Genomic DNA, 12,138 nt, shown 5'->3' on the forward strand with positions numbered 1-12,138 from the left:
GCAAGCAGCCAACTGGCCCTGTGTTAGGAAGCCTGTATTTGAAAGGAATGGGTTAGCTTCTACAGCGGGAGAACCTCAGATCTGCTCAGGGGGCTGAAATACTAGAGTCAGGGTCGAGGTTCTCCCTTGTCCTTTGCGCACCTTGCAAAGACATTCCTAGCTTCTAGCGTTAGTGTCCCTGTAGTAGCAGGCTGCAGGAGCGTGTGATAAATGACTGCCGCGTTCCTGTCCTCAGCTCCGCTATTGACTTTCTATTCGAACTAGAACCCAGGCCTACTTTGAGAGGGGTTAGGGTCCAGTGTTTCCAAACTGCCAAGGGCTACGGCAATGCGAGCTCTGTCAGAGGTAAGAAAAGAGCAATTGGTTGGATTCTTCAGCTGCTGCGTGGCTGCACAGCTTCCGCGCTGCATGGAGAGCATGAGGCTCCTTGTGGCCCTATTTTGGGTACGCAGCAACATGCACACAGAATGTCTGTGTTCACTTATGTACAGGCTCATGTACACTAGAGCTCTCCTACAGAGCAAAGACCACTCAGTGGGCTCCAAGAGATACCTGTCGCGGCTCGAGAAGAGAGTGGAGTCCTTTGCTTCCCCTCGAGATGAGGCCTGACTCCCCGGGTGAGTATGGAATGCAACCCCAAATCCCTGTCGCCTATGGAGAGGAACATTAAGTCCTGGATACAAGCCTAGATGAGGTCTAGTTTGCCCTTCAGTGAATGGAGCCCAATCCCCAGCTCTCCCTGGCAACTCGAATGGAAGATTAGACTTCCTGGGCCAACACAAGAGGAAGCCTGAATTCCCCGTCGTAACTCGAGAATCCCACCGAAACTCGAGAAAATCCACGTGCTTCCCTCGTCATCGCAAGATGAGGCCCTTTGTCCGCTACAGCATCTCAAGAGAAGTCCCACGTTCCATCCTGAAGTGCGAAACGGTACTTGGCACCCTTGATGCGACCCCAAAAGTTCCGCGACATACCAGACTCACTCAAGGGGAACACCGAGGTTCCCGGCACCACTTCATCTGACCCCTTCTCCTCTCCTGATTGCGACAGGAGGGTCGACTCCCCTTCTCTGTCTGCAAGGGGTTCCCGACCTTCCGGGCACACCTCAGGATGAGGCCGGTCTCATGAGGAAGTTCGAGACGTAGCCTCGTGGGTGGTGCCACATGCCGAAAGACCCCAATTTCACGGTCCACTCTTGAAAAGAACCCGATGCCAGCACACCTCTTTGAAGGAAAACCTGTGGATGAAGGCACAACACGAAGGGGCACTGACACCCGCGTGCATCATCCAGAAAAACCCGCAGGTCCCACAGACATTTCGACAAGTGGCCTGTAACCCTGTAAACAACTCGAAAGGCAAACGAAGGTCCATTCCTCAACAGAAGACTAGGTGTGACTCTCTTGTCCCTACTCTGCAGGGACCATGGGATCCGAGTCAGAAACGGAGAGGAAGCCTGAGGTTCCTGCGTCCACTCGAGATGAGGCCCTCTTCCATTGCACCACACCCAGTGGAGTCCCGAGAGGCCCCTACCAACTCCACAGTATCCCTGAGTTCTCAGAGGCACAATGAGAAGCTCCCTGAGGTCACAGGCACAAGTCGAGGGAACCCTGGGTTTTCTGCCATGACTCGAGAAAGACCTCGAGAGTGCTTCAAAATGTGTTGAGTCGCGATTCCCCTACCATGACTCGAGAGCCATGACACGCGCCCCCTCTTCACGCGCATGGAGACCTGACTAACCTGGCACTGCACGAGAGGCTCCCTGAGATCCTCATAGTACCTCGTGAGGAAACCCAAACTGCCGTGGCAGCTCGAGGAAACACATGAGACACCCCGGTCATCGCGAGATGAGGGCCTTATATTCCTGCATGGCCTGGAGACCAATCACGAGTCCTCTCTCCAAACTGAAGAGCAGGCTGGACTCCGTTGAGGCCGCTCAGGGGGCTCCAACAGATCCTTGTCGCGACTCAAGAGGAGAGCGGAGTCCTTGGCTTCCCCTCGAGATGAGGTCTGACTCCCCGGGGGAGCCTGGAATGCAACCCCGAGATCCCTACCTTCCCTGGAGAGGAATAGTAGGTCCTGGACACACGCATAGGTGAGGTCTCTTCGGCCCTGCAGTGACTCGAGCGCAACCCCCAGATTTCCCTTGCAACTCGAGGGGAAGATTGAGCTTCCCAGGGCCAACCCAAGAGGAAGGCTGAGATCCCCATTGTAACTCGAGAATCCCGCCGCAACTCGAGAAAAACCACGTGGTTCCCACCTCTTGGCAAGATGAGACCCTTGCCCGCGACGGCGTCTCAAGGGAAGTCCCCTGTTCCGCCCTGAAGGGCGGAAAGGATCCTGCCAGCCTTCATGCGACCCCCAAAAGTTCGCCGACACGCCGGGTTCCCTCGAGGGGAACACCGAGGGTCCCGGCACCGCTTCCTCTGAGCCCCTTCTCCCCTCCTGATCGCGACAGGAGAGTCGATTCCCCTGCGTGGTCTGGAAGGGGTTCCCGGCCTTCCCGGCGCACCTAAGGATGAGGCCGGCCTCACGAGGAAATTGGAGATGAGCCACGTGGGTGGTGCCACATGCCCAACGTCCCCGATTCCCCGGTCCGCTCTTGAGAAGGACCCGAGGCCCGGACCCCTCTTCGAAGGCAACCCTGTGGGTTAAGGCACAACACGAAGGGGTACTGCCAACCCCGTGCACAGTCCGCAAAGACCCGCGGGTTCCACACACAGCTCGACGAGGGGCCTGAGACCCCCTGAGCAACTCGAGAGGCAAGCGGGGTTCCCTTCTTCAGACAAGACGAGGCCTGACTCTCCTGTCCCAACTCTGCAGGGACCTTGCGGTTGGAGTCCGAAACAGAGAGGAAGCCTGAGGTTCCTGCCTCCCCTCGAGGTGAGGCCCTCTTCCGTTGCGCCAGACCCAGCGGAGTCCCGAGGGTCACCGTCAACTCCACAGGATCCCTCGCCTCTCAGAGGCACCCTGGGAAGTTCCCTAAGGTTCCCGGCAGAAGGCGAGGGAAACGAGGGTTTCCCGCCGCCCTCCGACAAAGACTTCGAGAGTCCTTCTTCAATGCGTCTCGAGGCCCTAGTCCCCTCCCGCGACTCGAGAGCCATGACGCGCTCGCCCTCGCCACGCGCATGGAGACCTGACTTCCCTGGCGCCGCACGAGAGGCTCCCTGAGATTCTCATCGTGCCTCGGGAGAAAACCCCCAGGGGCGCCGCAGCTCGAGGAAACCCCTGAGACGCCCCGTACTCGAGAGCTGAGGGCCTTCTTTTCCTGCATGGCCTGGAGAGCAATCCCGGGTCCTCTCTCCAAACGGAAGAGGAGTCTGGTCAATTGAGGCTGCTCAGGGGGCTCCAAGAGACCCGCGTCGCGACTCGAGAGGAGAGCGGAATTCTTGGCTTTCCCTCGAGACGAGGCCTGACTCCACGGGGGAGCCTGGAATGCAACCCCGAGATCCCTGCCTTCCCTGGAGAGGAATATTAGGTCCCGGCACATGCCTAGGTGAGGTTTCTTGGGCCCTGCAGTGACTCGAGCGCAACCCCCAGCTTTCCCTCGCAACTCGAGGCGAAGATTGGCCTTCCCAGGGCCAACCCAAGAGGAAGCCTGAGATCCCCATCGTAACTCGAGATTCCCGCCGCAACTCGAGAAAAACCACGGGGTTCCCACCTCTTGGCAAGATGAGGCCCTTGCCCGCGACGGCGTCTCAAGGGAAGTCCCCTCTTCTGCCCTGAAGGGCGAAACGGTCGCTGACAGCCTTCCTGCGACCCCCAAGTTCACCGACACGCCGGGTTCCCTCGAGGGGAACACCGAGGGTCCCGGCACCGCTTCATCTGAGCCCCTTCTCCCCTCCGGATTGCGACAGGAGAGGCGATTCCCCTGCGTGGTCTGGAAGGGGTTCCCGGCCTTCCAGGCGCACCTCAGGATGAGGCTGGCCTCACGAGGAAATTCGAGACGAGCCCCGTGGGTGGGGCCACATGCAGAATGCCCCCGATTCCCGGGTCCGCTCTTGAGAAGGACCCGAGGCCCGGACCCCTCTTCGAAGGCAACCCTGTGGGTGAAGGCACAACACGAAGGGGCACGGCCACCCCCGTGCATCGTCCGCAAAGACCCGCGGGTTCCACACACAGCTCGACGATGGACCTGAGACCCCCTGAGCAACTCGAGAGGCCAGCGGGATTCCCTTCCTCAGACAAGACGAGGCCTGACTCTCCTGTGCCAACTCTGCAGGGACCCTGCGGTCGGAGTCCGAAACGGAGAGGAAGCCTGAGGTTCCTGCCTCCCCTCGAGGTGAGGCCCTCTTCCGTTGCGCCAGACCCAGTGCAGTCCCGAGAGGCCCCGCCAATTCCTCAGGATCCCTCGCCTCTCAGAGGCACCCTGGGAAGTTCCCTAAGGTCCCCGGCAGAAGGCGAGGGAAACGAGGGTTTCCCGCCGCCCCCCGAGAAAGACCTCGAGAGTCCTTCTTCAACGCATCTCGAGGCCCTAGTCCCCTCCCGTGACTCGAGAGCCATGACGCGCTCCCCCTCGCCACGCGCATGGAGTCCTGACTTCCCTGGCGCCGCACGAGAGGCTCCCTGAAATCCCCGTCGTGCCTCGGGAGAAACCCCACACTGGCGCCGCAGCTCGAGAAAACCCACGAGACGCCCCCGTTATCGTGAGATGAGGGCCATCATTAACTGCATGGCCTGGAGGGCAATCCCAAGTCGTCTCTCCAAACTCCACGGGAGGCTTGACTCACTAAGGCTACCCAGTGCGCTCAATAGGTACCCGTCGCGACTCGAGAGGAAAGCGGAATACTTTGCTTCCCCTAGAAACAAGGCCGGACTTCCTGGGTGAGTCTGGAATGCCACCCCGAGATCCCTGTCACCCCTGGAGAGGAATATTCGGTCCTGGACACAAGCCTAGATATGGTCTATTTTGCCCCGCAGTGACTTGAGTGGGATCCCAGCTCACCCTCGCAACTCGAATGGAAGATTGGACTTCCATGGGCCAACACAGGAGGAAATCTGAATTCCCCGTCGAAACTCGAGACTCCCACCGCAATGCGAGCAAAAGCACGTGATTCACTCGTCATCCCAAGATGAGGCCCTGGCCCGCTACAGCGTCTCAAGTGAAGTCCCACGTTCCGTCTTGAAGTGCGAAATGCTACTTTTCACCCTTGATGTAACCCCAAAAGTTCCCCGACACACCGTTCTCACCGAGGGGAACACCGAAGTTCCCGGCACCACTTCATCTGATCACTTTCTCCCCTCCTGATCACGACAGGAGGGTATATTCCCCTGCTTTGTCTGGAAGGACTTCCCGCCCATCCTGGCGCACCTAAGGATGAGGCCTTTCTCAGGAGGAAATTCGAGACGTAGCCTCGTGGGTGGTGCCACATGCCGAAAGACCCCGATGGTGCGGTCCAATCTGGATAAGAACCCGATGCCCGGACACCACTTCGAAGGCAACCCTGTGGATGAAGGCACCACAGAAGGGTTACTAAAACTCCCGTGCATCGTCCAGAAAAACCCACAGGTTCTACACACAGCTCGACAAGTGGAATGTCACCCCGTGAACAATTCTATAGGCAAGCAGAGTTCGATTCCTCCACACAAGATGAGGCCTGACTCTCCTGTCCCAACTCTTCAGGGACCCTGCCATCCGAGTTAGAAATGGAGAGGAAACCTGAGGTTCCTGTCTCAACTCGAGGTGAGGCCCTCTTCCATTGCACCAAACCCAGATGAGTCGCGAGAGGCCCCTCCCAACTCCACAGTATCCCTGAATTCTCAGAGGCACATTGAGAATCTACCTGAGGTCACCGGCACAAGTCAAGGGAACCCAGGGTTTCCTGCTGCGACCCGAGAAAGACCTTGAGAGTCCTTCAGCGCGTCTTGAGGCCCGATTCCCCTACCATGACTCGAGAGCAAAGACCCGCTCCCCATCGCCATGCGCATGGAGACCTGACTTCCCTGACGCCTGAAGAGAGTCTCCCTGAGCTCCCCGTCGTACCTCTTCAGAAACCCCATTCAGGCACCGCAGCTCGAGAAAACCCACGATACGCCCCCGTCATCACGAGATGAGGGACTTGTTTCCTGCCTGGCATGGAGAGCAAAACCGAGTCCTCTCTCCAGACTCCACAGGAGGCTTGACTCTCTTTAGGCTTCTCAGTTGGCTCCAAGAGATACCTGTCAGGACTTTAAGGGAGAGAGGAGTCTTTTGCTTCCCCTCGAGATGAGGCCTGACTCCCCGTGTGAGTCTGGAATGCAACCCCGAGTTCCTGTCGCACCTGGAGAGGAAAACTCGGTCCTGGACACAAGCCTAGATGAGGTCTATTTTGCACTGCAGTTACTAGAGAGCAATCGCCAGCTCTCTCTTGCAAATCGAATTGAAGATTGGACTTCCCTGGGCCAATACAATTGGAAGCCTGAATTCGACATCGTAACTCGAGAATCCCGCCGAAACTCGAGAAAATCCACGTGGTTCCCCCATCAGCGCTAGATGAGGCCCTTGCCCGCTACAGCGACTCAAGAGAAGTCCCACGTTCTGTCTTGAAGTGCGAAACGGTACTTGGCACCCTTGATGCAATCTCAAAATTCCCCGACATACCGGTCTCACTCGAAAGGAACACCGAGGTTCCCGGAACCACTTCATTTGAGCTCCTTCTGCCCTCGTGATCGTGACAGGAGTGTTGATTCCCCTGCTATGTCTGGAAGGCGTTCCCGACCTTTCCAGCGCGCCTAAGGATGAGGCAGGTCTCAAGAGGAAATTCGAGACATAGCCTCGTGGGTGGTGCCACAAGCCGAAAGACCCCGATTTCCCGGTCTACTCTTGATAAGAACGCGATGCCCTGACACCTTTACGAAGGAAAACCTGTGGATGAAAGCACAACACGAAGGGGCACTGACACCCCCGTTTATCATCCAGAAAAACCCGTAGGTTACAAACACAGTTCAACAAGTGGTCTGTCACCCCATGAACAACTCGAGAGGCAAGTGGAGTTCCATTCCTCCACACAAGGCGAGACCTGATTTTCTGTACCAACTCTGCAGGGAAACTGCGATCCGAGTCAGTACCGGCGCAAGGAAACCCAGGAGAGGAAACATGAGGTTCCTGCCTCCACTCGAGATGAGGCTCTCATCCATTGCACCAAACCCAGTGGAGTCCAGAGAGGCTGCTCCCAACTCCACAGTACCCCTGACTTCTCAGAGGCACCCGGAGAAGCTCCATGAGGTCACCGGCACATGTCGAGGGAACCCAGGGTTTCCTGCCACAATGCGAAAAAGACCTCGAGAGTCCTACTTCAACGTGTCTTGAAGCCCGAATCTGCTTCCATGGCTCTATAGAAATGACACGCACCCCCTCGCCACGCACATGGAGACCTGACTTCCCTGGCGCCATAAGAGAGGCTCCCTGAGCTCCCTGTTGTACCTGGTGAGAAACCCCACACTGACGCCGCAGCTTGAGAAAACCCACCATACGCCCCTGTCATCGCGAGATGAGGGCCTTCTTTTCCTGCATGGCCTGGAGAGGAATACCGAATCCTCTTTTCAAACTCCACAGGAGGCTTGACTCCCTTTAGGCCACTTAGTGGGCTCCAAGAGATACCCGTCGCGACTCGAGAGGAGAATGGAGTCCTTTGCTTCCCCTCGAGACAAGGCCTGACTCACCAGGTGGGTCTGGAATGCAACCCCGAGATCCCTGTCTCCCCTGGAGAGGAACATTAGGTCCTGGAAACAAGCCTAGATGAGGTCTCTTTTGCCCTTCTGTAACTCGAGAGCAATCCCCCGCTCTCCCTGACAACTCGAATGGAAGATTGGACTTCCCTGGGCCAACACAAGAGGAAGCCTGAATTCCCCTTCGTAACTCGAGAATCCCACCGCAACTCGAGAAAAAGCACTTGGTTCCCTCGTCATCGCAAGATGAGGCCCTTGCCCGCTACAGCTTCTCAAGAAAAGTCCCACGTTCCGTCTTGAAGTGCGAAACGATACTTGACACCCTTGATGTGACCCCAAAAGTTCCCCGAAATATCGGTCTCACTCGAGGTGAACACCGAGGTTCCCGGCACCAGTTTATCTGAGCCCCTTCTCCCCTCCTGTTCGTGATAGGAGGGTCACTTCCCCTGCTTTGTTTGTAAGGGGTTCCCGACCTTCACGGGGCACTTCAGGATGAGGCCGGTCTCACGAGGAAATTCGAGACGTAGCTCGCGGGTGGTGCCACATGCCAAAAGACTATGATTTCCCTGTACACTCTTCATAAGAACCCGATGCCTGGACACCTCTTCGAAGGCAACCCTGTGGATGAAGGCACAACACAAAGGGGCACTGACACCCTCGTGCATCGTCCGGAAAAACCCGCAGGTTCCACATACAGCTCAACAAGTGGCTTGTCACCCCTGAAGAACTCGAGAGGCAAGTGGGGTTTCATTCCTCTACACAAGACGAGGCCTGACTCTCCTGTCCCAACTCTGCAGGGACTTTGCGATCCGAATCAGACCAGCGCCAGTGAAGTCACGAGAAGAACGCTGAGGTTCCTGCCTCCACTCGAGATTTGGACCTCTTCCATTGCACGAAAACCAGTGGAGTCCCGAGAGACGCGTCCCAGCTCCACAGTATCCCTGACTTCTCAGAGGCACCCTGAGAAGCTCCCTGAGGTCACCAGCACAATTCGTGTGAACCCAGGGTTTACTGCCGCCACCATAGAAAGAACTCAAGAGTCCTTCTTCAACGCATTTTGAGGCCTGATTCCCCTACCATGACTCGAGGGCAATGACGCGCTCCCTCTGCTACACTCATGAAGCCCTGACTTCCCTGGCGCCACACGAGAGGCTCCCTGAGCTCCCCGTCATACCTCGTGAGAAACCCCACACTGGCGCCGCAGATAGAGAAAACCCACGAGACGCCCCCGTTTTCGCGACAGGACGGCCTTCTTTTCTAGCATGGCCTGGAGATCAATCCCGAGTCCTCTCTCCAAACTCCACAGTAGGCTTGACTCCCTTTTGGTCACTCAGTGGACTCCAAGACATACCCGTCGCGAGTCGAGAGGAGAGTGGAGTCTTTTCCTTCCCCACAAGGCGAGGCCTGACTCCTCGGGTGAGTCTGATATGCGAACCGGAGATCCCTGTCGCCCCTGGAGAGAAACATTAGGTCCTGGACACAAGCCTAGATGAGGTCTCTTTTTTCCTGCAGTGACTCGAGAGCAATCCCCAACTCTCCCTCGCAACTCAAATGGAAGACTGGACTTCCCTGGGCCAACAGAAGAGGAAGCCTGAATTTCCCGTTGTAACTCAAGAATCCTGCCACAACTCGAGAAAAACCACATCGTTCCCTATTCATCGCAAGATGCGGCCATTGCCGCTACAGCGTCTCAAAAGAAGTCTTACGTTCCATCTTGAAGTGCGATACGGTACTTGGCAACTTTGATGCGACACCAAAAGTTCCCCAACACACTGGTCTCACTGGAGGGGAACACCGAGGTTCCCGGCATCACCTCATCTGTGCCCCTTCTCCCCTCCTGATCGAGACAGGAGGGTCGATTCCCCTGCTTTGTCTGCAAGGGGTTCCGACCTTCGCAGCGCACCTCAGGATGAGGCCGGTCTCACGAGGAAATTCGAGACGAACCACGTGGGTGGTGCCACATGCCGAACGCCCCCGATGCCCCGGTCCGCTCTTGAGAAGGCCCTGAGGCCCGGACCCCTCTTCGAAGGCAACCCTGTGGGTGAAGGCACAACACGAAGGGGTACTGACATCCCCATGCATAGTATGGAAAAACACGCAGATTCCAAACACAGATTGACAAGTGTCCTGTCATCCCTTGAAGAACTAGAGAGGCATGCGGAGTTCCTTTCCTCCACACAAGAGAAGGCCTGACTCTCCTTTCCCAACTCTGCAGGGACCGTGCGATCGGAGTCAGAAATGTAGATGAAACCTGACGTTCCTGCATCAACTCGAAATGAGGCCCTGTTCCATTGTGCCATACCCAGTGGAGTTCCGAGAGGCCCCTCCCAAATCCACAGTATCCCTGATTCTCAGAGGCACCCTCAGAAGTTCTCTGCGGTCACTGGCACAAGTCGAGTGAACCCAGGGTTTCCTGCTGCATTCTGAGCAAGACCTCGAGAGTCCTTCTTTACCGCATCTTGAGGCCCGATACCCTACCATGACTGGAGAGCAATGACGCATTCCCCTCGCCACGCCCATTGAAACCTAACTTCCCTGGCGCCACACGAGAGGCTCCCTGCGCTCCCCGTCCTACCTCATGAAAACCCCACACTGGCACCGCCGCTCGAGAAAACTCACGAGACGCCCCCATCATCGTAAGATGAGGGCCTTCTTTTCCTACATGACCTAGAGAGCAATCCCGAGTCCACTCTCCAAACTCCACTGGAGGCCTGACTCCCTTTAGGCCACTCAGTAGCCTCCAAGAGATACACGTCGCTACTCTAGAGGAGAGCGGAGTCCGTTGCTTCCCCTCGAGCAGAGGCCTGACTACTTGGGTGAGTCTGGAATGGGATCCCGAGATCCGTGTCGCCCCTGTAGAGGAAAACTCGGTCCTGGACACAAGCCTAAATGAGGTCTTTTTTGTCCTGCATTGACTCAAGTGCAATCCCCAGCTCTCCCTCCCAACTCGAATGGATGATTGGACTTCCCTGGGCCAACACAAGCGGAAGCCTGTATTCCCCGTTGTAATTCGAGAATCCCGCGGCAACTGGAGAAAAACAACGTGGCTCCTCCGTCATCGAAATATGAGGCCCCTGTCAGCTATAGCGTCTCCAGGGAAGTCCCATGTTCCGTCTTGAAGTGTGAAACGGTAGTTGGCACCCTTGATGCGACCCCCAAATTTCCCTGACACCCCGGTCTCACTCGAGGAGAACATGGAGGTTCCCAGCACCGCTTCAGCTGAGCCTCTTCTCCCCTCCTGATGGCGACAGGAGGGTCGATTCCCCTGCTTTGTCTGGAAGGGGTTCCCAGACTTCCCGGCGAACCTCAGGATGAGGCCAGTCTCACGAGGGAAGTCGAGACGTAGCCTCGTGGGTTGTGCCACATGCCGAAAGACCCCGATTTCCTGGTCCGCTATTGATAAGATCCCGATGCCTGGTCACCTCTTCGAAGGTAACCCTGTGGATGAAGGCACAACACGAAGGGGCACTGACACCCCTCTGCATCGTCCCCCAAAACCGCAGGTTCCACATACAACTCGACAGGTGGCCTGTCATCCCATGAACAACTCGAGAGGCAAGCGGAGTTCCATTACTCCACACAAGACGAGGTCTGACTCTCCTGTCCCAACTCTGCAGGGACCCTGCTATCCGAGTCAGAAATGGAGAGGAACCCTGACCTTACTGCCTCAATCCGAGATTAGGTCCTCTTCAATTGCACCAGTCCCTGTGATGTCCCGAGAAGCCCCTCTCAACTCCACAGTATCCCTGACTTCTCAGAGGAACCCCGCTAAGCTCCCTGAGGTCATGGGCACAAGTCGAGGGAACCCAGGGTTTCCTGCCACACCCCGAGAAAGACCTCGAGAGTTCTTCTTCGAAGCGTCTTGAGGCTTGATTCCCCTACCATGACTCGAGAGCAATGAGGCGCTCCCCCACGCCACGTCCATGGAGACCTGACTTCCGTGGCACCACAGGAGTCTCCCTGAGCTCCCCGTCCTATCTCGTGAGAAACCCCAACCAGGCACTGCACCTTGAGAAAACCCACGAGACGCCCCCGTCATCGCGAGATGAGGGCCTTCTTTTCCTGCATGGCCTAGAGAGCAATCCCGAGTCCTCTGTCCAAACTCCACAGGAGGATTAACTCCATTTAGGCCACTCTTGGGCTCCAAGGGATACCCGTCGCGACTCGAGAGGAGAGCGGAGTCCATTCATTCCCTTCGAGACGAGGCCTGACTCCCCGGGTGAGTCTGGAATGCAACCCCGAGATCCCTGTCGCCCCTGGAGAGAAAAACTCGGTCCTGGACACAAACCTAGATGAGCTCTATTTTGCCCTGCAGTGACTCGAGAGCAATCTCCAGCTCTCACTTGCAACTCGAATGGAAGATTGGACTTCCCTGGGCCAACACAAGAGGAAACCTGTATTCCCCATCGTAACTCAAGAATCCTGCCGCAACTCGAGAAAAAACACGTGGGTCCCCCGTCAGCGCTAGATGAGGCCCTTGCCCACTACAGCGTC

The sequence above is a fragment of the Bubalus kerabau genome, unplaced genomic scaffold, assembly GCF_029407905.1.
Source record: "Bubalus kerabau isolate K-KA32 ecotype Philippines breed swamp buffalo unplaced genomic scaffold, PCC_UOA_SB_1v2 scaffold_26, whole genome shotgun sequence".
NCBI lineage: Eukaryota > Metazoa > Chordata > Mammalia > Artiodactyla > Bovidae > Bubalus > Bubalus kerabau.